The sequence below is a fragment of the Tenrec ecaudatus genome, chromosome 13, assembly GCF_050624435.1.
Source record: "Tenrec ecaudatus isolate mTenEca1 chromosome 13, mTenEca1.hap1, whole genome shotgun sequence".
NCBI classification, from domain to species: Eukaryota; Metazoa; Chordata; class Mammalia; order Afrosoricida; family Tenrecidae; genus Tenrec; species Tenrec ecaudatus.
The window spans coordinates 96,128,605-96,145,312 of record NC_134542.1 but is presented as its reverse complement, the minus strand read 5'-3'; the positions used below and the strand labels follow the sequence as shown (position 1 = coordinate 96,145,312).

At 40.5% G+C, this 16,708-nt stretch overlaps 1 pseudogene; it reads right to left on the bottom strand.

Moving 5' to 3' along the window:
• Positions 1-15,606: 15,606 nt before the first annotated feature.
• LOC142424035 (transmembrane protein 69 pseudogene) lies at positions 15,607-16,328 on the bottom strand (annotated as a pseudogene).
• Positions 16,329-16,708: the final 380 nt, after the last annotated feature.

Sequence of the window (16,708 nt, the reverse complement as noted above, 5' to 3'; positions counted from 1 at the left end):
GGGTTGTATCTTGTCACCATACTTTGTCAATTTGTATACTGAGCAAATAATTCAAGATATTGAAGGTGTTAATGACTTATAGTATGCTGATGATGCAACTTGTGCCTGTCACTCAAACAATATTCTTTACTTTTATATCTAGGTTCTAATATTTGTTACAATGCCACCCAGCACTCACAAACAATCTTCATAATTAAAGGTCTTATTAAGGAAGGTTGTAATGCAAGGGGGTCCTTCTCAGGATATTGGTATTCTTCAGAACATCTTACAAAGTTCATTCAGGGCTGCTAATAGAATCCCAGAGGGTAGCCCACTGCACTGTAAGCTTCAACCGGAAGTCATTCAGTTCAAGCTCTGTCGGTCAGCAAGCCCAGTTCCCTCAATTATGTGCCCAGTGGCAACTTACCCTACCAGTCTGCTTCCTGGCTCAGAACTCAGCTTTACCTGCTCTGTGGCTCAGAAAATCCACTTCTCTGTTTCTTGCTCTGGTTCCTGTCTCTGTAGCTGCACCTCTGATGTCACAGCTTTCTTCTGTGACAGGAGGTTCACTTCACAAGTATGTCAAGCTCCAGAGGACAAGCTCCACTCTTGGCTTTTGCTGGTAGTGAGATCTCCCCCTCCTGCTTCTCAGTGCCCTCATTTCATACCCAGCAGGATGGCATTCGAATGAGTCCTCTTCACAATTATTCACATGTGAATCCTATCAGTTACCTTCCCCCACCTTCTCACCCAGATTCATGTAGGAAGAGGTCGTTTGGTGGGAGTTAGAAACTTGGGCTAGAAGATCCACCTTAAATAATTCACTGCACACGACCGTACTTACCTTCCGTATGGATTTCAAGTCGATGTACAGAAAATTAAAATCCTCACAACCGGACCAATAGACAACATCGTAATAAACAGAAAAAAGACTAAAGTTGTCAAGATTTCATTTGACTTGGACGCAGCTGTCAAAAAATCAAATGATGAATTGCTTTGGGAAAATGTGCTTTGCAAAACATGTTTAAAGTGTTAAACAGGGAAGATGTCCCTTGGAGGACTAAGGTGGGCCCGACCTAACCATGGTATTTTTCAATGGGCTCATATACTTGTCAAAGCTGAACGGTGAATAAAGACCCAAGAAGAATGGATGCCTTCGCGTTATGATGTTTGGGAAGAATGTAGACTATAGAAAACACCACGAACTGCCAGAAGGACAGCAAGTCTGTGTTGAAAGAAGAATCGCTAGAATCTCCTTAGAGGTGAGGATGGTGAAATGTCCTTTCTCATTCTTTGAATATGTTATTCAGAAAGACTAGTCCCTGGAAAAGGACTTCAAGCTTGGCAAGTGGACTGGGAGCTAAAACATAGGAAACTCATCAGTAGTGGCTGCAACCATGGGATTGAGCATAAACAGCAATGATAAGGAACACAACACATTAACAGCAAGTGCCAGGTTGGCATAGAAATTGGCAGCATTTCCTCTGATTCCTCATCAGATCCCTGTGAGTTGGAACCGACTTTCACCACCCCAACAACAAACATTCTGTATGCTGAAGTTGAAAATACCCAGCACCTGTTTTCAGTTCCTTGTTTCACATTACCTGAGAAGCCTATATATTTTAAGAGAATGCCTCCTGAGAAATTCCCTAGGGTTGGGGGCAGTTCTACATACACATATATATTCACTTTAGAAATATGGGAAAGCACACACATGACACACGAGGAATTCAGTGGGCAGGGAATGGCACAAAGACAAGACGCAGTATGTTTCAGGTAATGGAAGGGAATTTTCTTTTTAACAATGAGATGGTTTCTGAGATTTCTTTTGCTAGGACCGCCCACCTGAAGGATACATTTGGCAATAAGTTATACCGAGAAAGTGTCTTAAAGTGAGAAATGTTTGGTGCCAGATTTTAGTGCTAATATCTTGATATCCTTGGACACAAATGAATCTTAAAATGAGAATAATTAATAATTACTCCTGACCAATCTACCATTCAATCCTACTTTAATAAATAACATATTATTCAAATACAAAATATTTCTTTTTAAAATTTGAATAAAACAATATTCTTTTGTGGGCAATAGTAGCAGTAATACTGACCACAGTGATGGAATATTACAAACATAATATACAAGAAAATATTTGCATCAAAACTTTAGATGTATATTTTTCCAAATGGTGCTATGAATACTTTTCAAATTTACGTACAATGTAATAAAGAAGATTTATAGGGGATCTAATGATCTCATCATTGTGTACAAATAAGAAAAGGAGGCATAGAAAAATCAGGTGACAGGCTCCATATATCATAATTGTTTATTTTATGACTGGAGCTAGAATCTGGAGATTTCTTCGTTACTACTCCCATGAGTGAAAATGACCCGAATAGTGGAGATATAACTATTTCTTTGGTGGTGACTATAAGTGCTATAGAAGTCCTGGTGGCATTGCGGTTACATAGTGGACTGCTAACTGTGAGGTTAGCAGTTCAAATCCACCAGCTCCTCGGCAGTAGGAAGGTGAGTCATTTTTCTCCCATGAAGAGTTGCAGTCTCAGAAACAAACAGGGCAGTTCTACTTGACCCGACAGGGTCACCATGTGTCAGAATTGACTCAACTCAATGGTAGTAAGTGCGGTTTGAATGTATCAGGGCTACTTTTTAAATACTTAGTTTTAAACCTGACTTCCTCATCATGATGAAAGCACTCATATAGATTAATTTTGCCTGTAAAAGAGATTTAAAAAAATCAGTGAAATATATGTTGGGAACTCAGGAAGTAGATTATGTTGCCATCCTAACAAATGGGGAAATGGTCAGTTTTAGTTTAATCCATATTTTTTGGAAATTTGTCTTTTTACTAAGGCAGCACATAGTTTTATTATCATATGTATATAAATTTAAGATTGTTGTTGTTCAGAAAGAAAAAAAAATCATCAGGGGAGTCCATTCATTAAAGTTGAGTCATTTGAAAGCTGTTGCTGTCATCGTGGGCGGCCATGTGGCTCACCTGTGAATTCCCAAGACTGTCGATAGAAAAAGGCCTCTGCCCGAAGCAGCCGCTCCTCGTGCTGCTGGGAAATGAGTGGAATGCATTAGATACCTATAAATGTTTTGTCACCTTCCTGGTACCAGAGAGCTCAAATTGCTGAACATTTCATTTCCTTTCATGGCTGAGAAACGCATGTTCCTTGTTATGAAAGGTTTAGGGATGGCATACTGTGTAATAGCTCAGATTAGTGAAAACAAATTTAAATATAAGCAATGCACTGGCTTATATTTTGCATGTTGTAAATACTCTTAGAAACAGTATGGGGCCTTATTAAGTTTGAACCTCGGGTCTCTTAACTTCCCCGGGAAAAGAGAACAAATGGTAAATGCATGAGAAAATAAGTAACTAACCTCCGTGATTTCCCACTTCAGCTCAAGCCCAGATATTTTTGTCAGTTGTTAATTACAGTCATATTTCTCTAAAGCATTTGCTTCCTTCCTTTCTTTTTTTTTAACGAGGAAGAAGAAGAAACAGGAAGAGAAGCATTTGGAGGAGAAAAGCTGAAGCATGCAGTGCGGGTTCACATTTGTCTGCGTGGAGAGGAGCATATTAGTTGAAGACAATTGCTAGGCTGCCTGCTGGAAACGAGGGCGGTGAAGGAGATGGAAGTGAGTTAAGTCTAGAGGGGAGGTTTGCTTTGGCATCACAGAAGACCATGGCAAGAACTCTTCCTATATGGAGGATGAAATAAAAGCACGCTGTGATCTGAAGATGTTCATTCAGACAAAACACATGCACAACATTGCCTTCAGCACTCACTTTTCTCCTTCACCAGGTAAATACTGCATATGTGGGTGTGATGGATTCAAATTGTGTCTCCCCATGATAGGTATATAATTTCTGGTTCTTGGATCTATAGATATGATTTTATTGAAAATCAGATTTTTCCTTTGGGATAGTGGTTAAACATGGAGATGCTAATCACAAGGTCAGCAGTTTGAAACCAGCAGCCTCTCTTAGGGAGAAAGATGAGACTTTCAACTCCTAGTACGGGTTATAGGCTCAGAAACTCACCAGGCCAGTTCTACTCTGTACTATAGGATAACTGAAAATGAGAATCGACTCTACGGCTGAGTTTGGAGTTTGGTTTTACTTGGTGGTGGATCCCTACCCTAATCACTTCTATGTTATCGAAAGAGCAACATCGATACAAAGACCCACAGTCAGAGTGAACTATGAAGCCAAGTGGGGATCTTTTACAAGCAAAGGAACAAGGGGCAAGCACCATCCCAAGACTACTAGCAGGAAAATATGTATATGACTCAGTCCCTTATTTGAACTTCTTGCCTCTGGGACATTGAGAGAGAAAAACAATTCTATATTCAGCATCACGTACTTGTGTCATTGTGTTAGTTAGCACTGGCTAACTAAGACCGATGGCCTATTGATCCCTTAAGTCTCTATTGTTGTGGCTCTTCTTCATAGCTGTCACTTCTAGCTCAGCGAAAGAGGGAAGCTCAACACTGTACATGCAGAGGAATTAGGATGTACATAAATGCATGAACCGACTTACGGTTGTGTATTTAAATTACTAGTGAGATTTACATTGGTGCCAGAAAGCCTGACCCCTCATCCCGAGTCATTTTTGGAATTGTTGCATTGATTAATCTATAGAGGTTGTTTAGCCTTCTATCATCTGAGCAACCATGCCTTGGAACTTAAAATCTTGAGCTAGCATTGCATCTACCCACCTCGGTCTTATTTTGGCCATTATTTTCGCGATGCGTGGCGGAAACTATCAAGGTCATTGAGGAAGTGTTTTTCCTGAAACTGTGGACTTTTCTGAAATGTCCGTTACTGTTTTGATTGCTTTTTTATTTTTCTGTACAGGCATCTGTTGACAGGAAACATTGTGGCCACCATTCATTATGTTTAAATAATCAAACAGCCACAAACTGTCACTGTCACTTTCATTTCCTGTCACCATTCATTTTCTTTAAGTCCTCGGAGGAGCCGAGTTTCCCGTGTGTCTGCGCATCAGGACAGGAAAGCCGTAGGTGCGTGCAGGTGCTCAGCAAGATGTCTGAGGGCAGTAGGAAATGTTTGCTGCCAACTCCTCACTTTCAGCTTATGTCATTCACCTGTGGCTTTTAGAAATGCTGTTTTGTTTCTGGGATCAAATAGAAATCCTCGCCTTAGTGCTGCAGGATTTCCTTAATCCTCGCCCAGAAGTACGCAGACGTTCCCTCGCCTCAGGTTGTTTGTTGTAGCTTGTGCAGCGGGGAGGCAAGGCAGGCTGAACTGCTTCCATCAGCAGCTCCAGGAGAAAGCTTTGTGATGGGAAGGTTCCGATTTGGTTGTCCTTTACAAGGCCCTCTCCTCCAGCTGTTTCTATGTAAATGTATGTCTGTATAGCTATAGAGACGACCAGGAAACAGGTGTTTTTCTATTAATAGCCAGGATGTATCAAAGGAAGGAGAAGGTACCGCAGTATGTGAAAATCAGGTGGTCCACGGTTGAATACTTTGTACACAATAACTAATCACTCAAAGCTTCTATCTATTTATAAGAAAGTCTATAATTACAAACCAGGTGGCTGTGGTTAGGCGATGGGGGGGTTGTAAGCAGGTTACTTGATCCGCTATGGCAGCTTTAGAGAAGATGTGACCACCTGGGGGGTGGATGGCGGCCATATGCCTCTGAAGTGCACACGTGTGCTCTTCCTGGCCTCTTGGTGCACCGTCTACTAACTGTGCAGACACACCAGTTGCACTCTATGTCTCCCCCTCCATGTGAACATAGCACGATGAGAAAAAAAATCGCATCGGATTTTGAGTCCAAAAGTTTCTGCTACATTTTTCTTTCTGCTGAAACCTATATTAAATTAATGTAGACGGTGTTTGCTCATGCAATCTTTTGAAAGACAAAAATGTCACCCTACTATGTGACTTTGTGCCTGTAGGCTCTTCATGTCCTGTTGATTTTTATTTCTGAATCCAGACAGATGATGGGATTGATGTATTAGCACACCTTGAAAACGAAGCAATTAACAAACTTAAATATTTATTGACAATCTCTTATAGTAATGATTGCATTAGAATATGTGGGAGAGACATGTGTAGGATATGGTTCCTATATTGGAATGATTTTCTTCTTAACTGGGAAGATCTGCTGAGAAGAGTTTTGAGAAGCTGCCCTCCATAAGAACTTGATCCACCCAGAGGAGTTCCCAGGTGGCATAGACAGTTAAGTGCTTGACTTCTAACCAAACAGTTGGTGGATAGAACCCACCCAGAGTTACTATGAAAGAAAAGCCCTGTGGTCTACTTTGATTAGGTCAAAGGCACTGAAAACCATATGGAACACAGTTCTCTTGTGCAAAGCATAGAGTCTCCATGCGTCAATTCTGTGATAACTGGCTTCTCTCTGAATGGGGTATTAGTGAGTAGCTTCCCTATGGGATTCCTTGATGCAATGACTAGTCAATGCCCCTCACTCACAGCCCCCTCTTGGCTGTTAGTGGAGGTTTGTGTATTGCTATGATGCTGAATTGGTTTAAGTGGAATTATCAGACTCAGGCAGACAGGACAGAGACATAGTGACGGACTTACCAAAAAGCCAAAACAGTTCATGGAAATGTCTACATCATATGATCCGATCCCGATTAGCATAACGTCACTTGTGTGTCAGAGATCAAATCCATAGCAGCTAACAGCATAGACTTGCTGGCAACTCTTTTCTATCTCACTGCTATTGGTTGGAAGCCCAGCATGGCTTGCCTGGCATCTCTGCTCAGAGCCTCCCATGGATGCACACAATGTGCTGCACAGGCTCCATGAGGTTCTACATCTCAGTGTCCTTGCCTGGGAGTTGCTAGAAGAATCTACTTACTTGCACATGTATGATTGACATACTAATTTGTCTTAGCTGTTGGCTAGGGGTCATTCTCAGTTCCTAAGGGGACTTTTTTCCTAAAGGGGCTAGGTCCCTAACATAGCCCATTCACAACATTGTATGTAGATTACTTTCTCAAGGTAAGCAAGAGGGTATTTACTGTTTCACATGTTCCCCTTCAGAATGGGTCTAGTACTTATTTTAAAAGCTTTCTTGATTACATCCAGTCCACCAAGGATGGGACCCTTTTACTTAACTGAAAATCAATAGATTACTGAACCAGTGTGGTGGTCTGGGTTGACTAAAAAAACAAATCCAGAAACACTCATATATGTGTAAGAGAGAACTTTATATAAAGAAATAATTATGCTTCAATAAAATATCCCAGCCTCATCCAGATCAAGTCTAAAAGTTTGAGAGTAGCCCATAAGCCCAATATTAGTTCATGAATTCCTCTTCAGCTTCATACAGCACATGCAATGATGCCGAATGCAGAAGACCCCAGGTCAGTGGGTGGAAAGTCCTGTGGGTCCAGTGGAAGCATATCCAGGGCTCTGGCTGCCATCAGCATGGCTCCATGTAGCTTTTTAACATGTAGGTGAAGGAGAGAGAGGGACAGAGACAGACACACACACCCAGAGACAGAGAGAGACAGAGAGTGGTCCACCTCCTCTGATGACAGAATCAAGAGTGAGAAAGTTCCCAGAATCCCCATAAGAAAGTCAAGGCCACATAGAGGCATCATTGGCTAAGACCTGATAACAGGCTAGACTCCACCCCTTCACTCATAACACCCTCAAGTTGACAGGCGATTATGTAACCACCATAACTAAAAAAGTATTAGGGGTGGAATCCGGTCACAGACACAAATCATACAACAGTGAATGCATAGGTGTTATACATGGTGTGTGCAAGACAGAATAGAAGTCTTGGAAACAATCTTAATATCGTTTCTGCACCGCAATCAAGCCAATGTAATATAGGTTGATTTTACATGGTGTGTTTAGAATATAGATTGACTTTACCACAGAAATCACTGTGGAATATTTTTAAGATTGCAATTTTAGAAATAAAAATCAAGGAAAGCACATCACTCAGGTTTCCAGCCATTTTGATGTGTTATATGTTCCTGGTTTAGAGTTGCAAATTAAAGTATGCGCAGGCCTACCATCCTGTGAGCTTAATAGTACTAAAAGACATGTTATTTCAACTCTACCAAAAGTCATTGGTAGTTTTTAGAGAAGATTCAGAAAAATATGAGCCTGTGTGGTGGTGCTGGTATTTTTATTGTTGTTTTGTTTGGTCATGCCCTCCAGCTAATATTTTCACATCAGTTAACCAAACAAACAAGCTAAAAATCAAATCCACTGCCACTGAATTGATTCTGACTCATAGGTTTCTGAAACTGCCAATCTTTTTTTTTATAAATCATTACACAAAACAGGGTATGGCAACTATGAATCCACAGATAGTGATAATAACTGTGGATTCTAATGGATTGATTCGTACATTAAAAGAAAAAGACTTGAGGACTGGCTCAGAAAACATAATCCATCCATCCGTTGTCTGCAAGATACACATCTTCAGCGCACAGACAAGAATGTTAAGAATAAAGGGTTGGCAGAAAGTTTACCAATCGAACGGTAACTCCAAAAAGGCAGGGTGGCTGTCTTAATCTCTGAAACTGCCAGTCTTTATGGGAACAGTCTCATCTCCTGCAGAGCGGCTGGTGTGTTAGAATTGCTAACCTTGAAGGTAGCAACATTTTAAAAAGAAGCAGAAGGAGGAGGAGGAAGAGGCAGCTATGGCAGGAAGAGGAAATGGAAAAGAAGGACAGAGGAAAAGGAGGCAGGAAACAAGAGGAAAATGAATCCGATTGCAGGTAGGTAGCCTGAAAAGCCTACAACACTTCTTGTTTTGCTCATCACAGAAAAAGACTGCTGAACTCTGACCCTAATACCTAGGCCTCAAACCAAAGGCAATCTTTGACCTTGAAAATATTAGGGAACAGATGCTAAATCAATCATATCAAGGATGTATTAAGAAACTCAGACAACCTCAGCTGTCACTTCAGGTTACAGTGCCTTAAAGGACAGGAGAGGCCTAAGATATTCCATGTAGATGTTTAATTACCCAGGCACTACACCGGGATTGTTTACCTTATCATTAGTCTTATAAAATTCTGCGATCTGAAACTTAATGAATATTTCTTTGCCTAACCTAAGATTTTTGTCTGTGTTTCACATTTATTTTCTGACTCCTTAGGATTGGACTGTGAATGTTCCCCCTTGCATCCCCCAGTTTCAGGAATTTTTTTTAACGATTAGTGTTTTCATAACTTATTCTGCCTCTCACTATAACTGAAATCATGGCTGGAAAGGAAGGTCTCATCTTCTACACTACAAAAGAAAGAAAGTGAGCCCCACTCCATATCTGCCCAAGAACACGTTTCATGAGACAGCAGCCAAGCCTACCTCCACTCCCCATACACCTTCATCTAATTCTGATATGGAACATCCATGGCACAACATTCGACTTCTCTGCTGGGTTCCATACAGAATGTGCTACAGTGACTGAGGAGGATTCCTACACAATACTCACAATTATGGGGTTAATTAAGGAAGGCATCATGTCAGGGCAAATCAAGGTCAGAAAACATTAAGGATAAAGTCCTTTTGCAAACAACACCTCCTTTCACCCAGTGCTGCCCAAGCCCACAAGTCCAACATTAACCCATATGTCCAACACCAATCCACAAAGTCCTCCTCCATCTCACAGAACACACACTATGATGCCGCCTACAGGAGGAAAGCCAAATCAGTGAATGTGTAAGCATCTCAGCACTGGCAGGGGGTCCCCACATGGCTGCTCCAGCATCCAGTTCTGCATTGGGGTAAGTTCCATGTGACTTCTTAGAGGTGTCTTGCAGAAAGTCAGCCTTGCCAGCTGAAGCAGGGCACTGGCTAAGGCAGGTGCACCCCAGTCCGACCATCAGAAAGCAAGAGACCTAAGAACTAGAAAGATGAGGCTCGCCTTGTCATTTATCTCTCTGCCCTTCAATTAACCCCACATGTGTTTATCGGCCAGGTTGGCACAATTAACTTTCTCTGATCCTCAGCCTCTGAATCATGTGGTCCCTGGTTTCTGTCCCACTTGGGTGAGTGTTTCAAGCTATAATGTCCACCGAGTACCCCACTCTGTGAGCTAGCTTGGTGCATAAATGCACTCCTCAGCTTTACTCAGCCACGCTCCTGGAGTAGAAAGCTCCCTACTGAGTCTCATGGTCTCCATGCTCAGGCCAGAGAGGTTTTGTTTGCTTGTTTTTCCAAAAAGTGTCTGTTTTGCATTTAACTTTTTGTTATACACTTGCTCAGCTCCTAAGAGAGGGGCATATTACTGGACATGAGAGTGGAATGTGTAGAACATTTTCTGCTTTTCTGATTACGCCTCAGTATTAGACATTGAGACATTGAGGTTCCTGCCTAGAGCAAATTGTTTGCACTCAAGTACTATAATTGAGAGCGTGACCTTTGAACCCAACCAGTGCTGCCATGAAAGAAAGTCCTTGCAATCTCTTTTCCAATGAAGGAAATTCTATTCCAGCCAAGAAAACTTTATGGAGTTCAGTTTTATTCTGGGACATATGAGGTCACCATAAGTCAAAATCTACTGAACAGTTTTGTTGTTGTTTATTTTTTATTTATTTTTTATTTTTTGGGGGCCTTTGTTGCTTCACATAAGATTGGTACAGTATCTTTGTGACTCATAGGTGAGATATTCTCAGTGTCCCTTGTCTTTCCCAAAGCTGTAGTCCTGCCCTAAGCACATCTCTGTGCTCTTTCTCCCAGTGACAGAGGGTTTAATTTCTCCTCTCTTTCTTTAGTTTCAATGCATTTTCACTAGTACCCCAAAGGTGACAGTATTCATGTGCATTTTTACCCATACATAGAATGAGATATTTTTCCCTCCATAATAAAGAAGGGTTCAGGTAAAGGCTCAGTCCCCCTTTTTAATGGAAGCTGCTACTTCCTCTGTCAGTTATTCATTACGAGGGGGACTTTTTCAGTTATTTCTCAGCATTTTCTGTGACTCCCCTGAGAAGTTTATTGATAAAAGGTTGTAAGACATACACATATTAGGATCCCAGGGATTACATCCTCTTTCAGCATACTGCTTCAGTCCCTGCCAGTTCAACAATCACTCTAACCGACTCAGTAATTTAAGGCTGTAGCTTTTTTTAAAAACATTTTATTAGGGGCTCATACAACTCATATCACAATCCATACATATACATACATCAATCGTATAAAGCACATCTGTACATTCCCTGCCCCAATCATTCTCAAAGCATTTGCTCTCCACTTAAGCCCTTTGCACCAGGTCCTCTTTTTCCCCCCCTCCCTCCCCGTTCCCCCCTCCCTCATGAGCCCTTGGTAATTTATACATTGATATTTTGTCATATCTTGCCCTATACGGAGTCTCCCTTCCCCCCCTTCTCTGCCGTCCATCTCCCAGGGAGGAGGTCACATGTGGATCCTTGTAATCAGTTCCCCCTTTCCAACCCACTCACCCTCTACTCTCCCAGCATCGCCCCTCACACCCTTGGTCCTGAAGGTATCATCTTATACTGGTATTCAGTTCTCAGGTTATTGCTCCTTCAAGGAACCTATGTCTGAGATTTTAGGTCAGTTGGTTATTCTATAATGTGAGCAGGTTGGTAAGTTTAGGAAAAAAACATATCATGACATCATTGTTCACTTAATGTTGCTCTTGGTCAAGCTTTCAGGCTGTTTTTGGTGTCCTTTCCAGTTCTGTGCATTTCTAAGAAGAATGCAAACCTATCTGGGGGAATCTTCAAATAACAACTGCTATTCCATAGATATAAATTCATTAACAATAGTAACTAGTTATACACTTTCTACAGTTACACTTACTATCATTTCTACCCATACATGGTAGATAAGAAATCTAATTTCGTTTCATATATTAAGAAACAGTGACAAAAATTAGACATATATCCAGTTATATGTATAACAGAGGCTTGTGACTAACCTGTGTTATGCACATGCCCCCGTCTTGCTAAAAGGGAGCAAGACTTGAAGTGCATGCTGATGAAGAACAAGGATAGCAGCTTTCAGTATGGTTTGCAAGTTAATGTAAAGAAGACCCAAATCCTCACAACTGGACCAAATGGTAACATCATGATAATGGAGGAAAGGTTAAAGTGGTCACAGATTTTTGTCTTACTTGGATCCACAGTCAATGTCCATGGAAACAGCAGTCAAATCAAAAGACATATTTCATTGGATACATCTGCTCAAGACCTCTTTAGAGTATTGAAGAGACGTTCCTTTGGGGACTAAGTTGCACCTGACCCAGGCCATGGTATTTTCAAATGCCTCAGATGCAGTTGAAAGTTGAACATTGAATAAGGAAGATGGGAGAAGAATGAAGACGGTTGAATCATGGTCCTGGGGAGAATATTGAAATACCACCAACTACCAGAAGCAAAAAGCCAAATATCTTGGTAGTACAGCCAGAGGGCTTCTTGGAGGCATGGATGATGAGACTCTCTTACGTAGTTTGAACATGTTGTCAGGACAGACCGGCCACTAGGGAAGGATAGAGTCTGGTAAAGTGGAGGGGCAGGGAAAAGAAGGAAAGCCTTCAATGAGATGGATCGACACTGGCTGCAGCAGTGAGCTCAATTATAAGGAGAGTTGAAAGGATGGCGCAGGGCCATGAAGTGCTCCACTCTGCTGTGCATAGGAGCTCTATGGGCCAGAGATGCCTGGAGGGTACCTACCAACCACAAGCTTAAGAAAGCAAGTTAATGATCGTGTCTGAAGTGTGACTACTGTCTTCTTATTTGATATATTTTATTTTCACTGCTGTGATTTAAATGATTCCTTTTTTATAAGGCAGATGACTTCATATTTATCTAGTCTTTGTCAATATGATCATCACTGGCTTCCAGTCAGTTCTGGTCATCAGTACTTTAAGTGAAATTCAACATTGTGTATTTATAAATATAAAATTTAGAACACCTAGTTACATTTTAACCCAAAGAACTTGTTTTCTTTTGGTGAACTGATGATTATTTATTTAACCATATTGAGAATCAAGGGGTCATATCATAAAATGCAGATGGTCTCATACATAGATTCATAAAATGACAGACCTCATACACCTTCTATATTTGTGGCAACAGTTTAGTTGTAACAAAGATATAAAGAACATTAAAAGATTATTGTGCTAAGCAAGTGTTTCTGTGCTATGTCCTATATAATTTAAATATCCCCAATTTGATGTATTTGGAATTTTTATTGAGATACAGGAGTTGGAATCAATCCCATGACAGCTAGCTTCTTGTGCAGGTGATACCGAGGCGATTCCATTTCATAGCCTCCTACGGGACAGGGGAGAACTTGTCCTGTGGATCTCCAAGACTGTGATGTATTGGTTCCTTGTTGGGGTGGGTGTGATTCATATGGTCAGCATCCCCACGGGTAAAAATCCGGCTTTCTACTACAGTAAAAAGTTACAGTCCTATAAATCCAAAGAGAGGTCTCTATGAGTCATTGTGGATTCCATGGCAGCTTGTTCGGTTTGTTTGTTTGTTTTCAACTGTTTAAGAGAGTTGAAAAACTAGTTTTTCTTTCACAGAGCAGATGGTGGTATTGAACTGCTGACCTTATGATTAGCTGCTCATGGCATAACCAGTATATATAGTGTTTTAATACATATTTAGCAGCCTAGTTATAAAGCACATTCATTAGTCATAGTAATTGCAAATTTAATTTTTCTGAAGCTTTCCCTCCCCTCCCAAGTATATACAAGGAAAGCTGCTATTTTGAAATGGTTTTCTTGCATTCTACAATTGCTTGTGTGTGTGTTTTGTGCTCACATCTTTCAAGTTACTGGTCCCTCATGAGAGCTGACACAACATGATAAAAGATATAGATGGATCAGTAGTAAATTTGTGGGTATTTTTCTTTTTAATAAAGTCTTTGTAGGTCTTGTAAGTGCCTTAGGCAACATTTTCTTGTTTCTCACCCTTGTCACAAGGTCAGGTGATGTACTAAAAGAACAATGATTCTTCATAAGATTAGTTTATCTGTGAACTAAGCAGGGTGTATCAAGTACCCTTTAGTCAAAAAAAATTCTACCTTATTTTTCTTGTTGCTATTTCTAGGTATCTTTTGTTTAAAAGAAATCAAGGCATTTGCTATATTTTCTTGAAGCTTATAAACTTCAGATTATTATGAAACAGGGGAATATTCACCCACTGAATCTAGAGTAAGTTATGCTGATAATGCCTTGGAACTTAACCAGTTTTACAATGCTATAATTCAAAAATAAAATAAAAGTGTGCGCTAATATTAGTATTATGACATTTCACCTAAAATTTCACATTTTAGAGCCAACTGTAAACTAATGTTTCCTATATTCTAAAGACACTATATAGTTTTTATCATAGAATCAATAGCTTCAGTATATTCACTTTTCCCTTTGTCCCCATACTAACTTATAACAATGGATATATTCTGCATAAGTCTAAAGAGATTACATGCGTATTGATTATTTTGATGTTTGGTGTATGGAATTTTGGGTTTTCGTTGCTCAAGAAGTTTTCCGTACATCACACCCGAGTGAAACCTGGAATGGTTCATTGATCTAATTAGCGGATTAAAAGTCAAAGTCATGCATTTCTGTTCATTTTCTGGATTATCATATTATATTCATCATAAGTCTTCAAGCTGATGTTTTGCTGAAGACCGGGGAATTACCCCTTGGAGAAAGTAAATATAACAATGCCATCATATGCAATGCATTTAATAGCCTCCCTCTTCATATATTCATTCATGATTGTTGGAAAATCTCAAGATAAGTGGTAATGTCCCTGGAAAGATCAAATGGTTTGTTTTAGGCTGGACTGACTAGAGAAAAAAAATCCAGTGAATTCATATATGTGTAAGGAAGAGCTTTATGCCAAGGAGTAATTATATATCAAGAAACCAGCCCAACCCGGTCTAATGCAAGTCCATAAGTCTGATACTAGTCCCTCTTCAGACTCACACAGCCACATGCAAGGGTGCAGAATGCAAGATTCTCCAGGCTGGTGTGTGTGAAGTCGTGTGGACCTGAAGTAGGTGGAAACTGTGGCAGGGTTCCAGGTGCTCTTGGGGTTGCCCACTAGCCGGAACATGAAAGCAGAGAGAGAGAAAGAGACTAGCGTCCACAGAGCTACCCATCTCATTTGCAAGTGAGGCCATCAGGATATGACCTGATTGGTAGGCTAAAAGTCACCCCAATATTTTTATATATTTCCAAATTGACATGAGATTATGTAACTACTACATGGTTATTAAAAATAACCAATGTTTTAATTATTTTGCTCTTAAGCTGACAACCTGATTCTTTTTTAATAATAAAGTCTAGCAAGAAGGCCTTTAAAAAATACAATTTCAAGGCAATTAAAACATTGCAATATCTAAATGTATGACAATACAACTTAATAAAGATTGAATAACTTAATGTGACACAAGCAGGGGTTGAGGGGTTTTTATGTTCTTGTTTAAATTACTAAGAAATGTCTTTGTTTAAATGACAATCCACCTGAGATAGAAAAATTACCATTGCTGGAAGCAAACAAGTAAAGAGGTGATGGCAAAATGCAACCATACAAAGCTTACAGTGAACACACTAATGATATATATAGCGTGGTTTTATGTTCATTCTACTTGATCAGATTTCTTGAGTCCTTTCTTTGGATAAGTATCTTTAAGTAATAAGGTGATTACAAATGAAAAAAAAGCCGCTAAAGTGAATCAATTGGGATAATGTGGCAACAGAAAAAATTCAAAGTGTAAAGTGATCCCTAAACCTATTATTAGGGTAACTATAGTTTCATTAAGTCTTTCACAAATAAGGAAGGCAAACCATGAAAAATCAACCAGAACTATACTATTAGCTAAATTAAGGTAGTCTGGTTTGCCTGGACTACTTTCTGGGAGAGAAAACCCCCATCTCTTCCCTCCTAAAAACTACAGGAAACTAGCTCTGTAAGCCACCTGAGTAAAAGCTAACATAGGGATCTAAGCCTTTGTCATCGTCATGATCAGCGGTGGAGCAACAGAGGGGAGCAATCCTGCCAAAGTTAAGAACAGGGACGGCTTTGGACTGTGAGAAAGGTAAGTGATGGTGCTTGGTGACCTGCTTGTAAGTTCTGTTTCTTCTAAACACAGCATGGGGACGTGTGATAACACCGTGTCTTGCTCTCACACCCTGGAAATGATGACAAGTGCCATGCCCTTGGATCCCAAGGGATATAGTTTTCTTGGAGCAAGGTCTTGAGAAAAAGTTAATCTATTTTCCTGCTGGCTCCTAATCCCGAATAAGGGCACCTCGGCATCTCTGAAGATGCTTGAGAACGTTTCTGAATGAAGTGCAACATACTGAGTCCTATGTAAAGTCTTCCTCAGGAAGATGCCAGGAAATTGTGATTAACGTCCTTAAAGTGAGTCTCGATGGCCTCCTTTCTTCATTCGCTTCGTGGCCACCCAAAACGGCCTTGCCAGCGTCGACCCAGTAGATGGAAAAGCAAAGTCCCAGAACAGCCACAGAGCAGGACAGAGCACTTCCGGTGATTGGTATGAAACCACTCCCACTTCCTGAGGCACCGAGAACATTTGTCCGGTAGGGAACTTGACTTGCGCTCATTAGTTCCTAAGCTCGAGCATCCATTTGGGAATCCAAAAACAAAAACGTGATTCTATTGGAAGCCAACTGTGAAGATCTACACACGGGTCCTGGACCTGCCCGTGCCTCTCCATG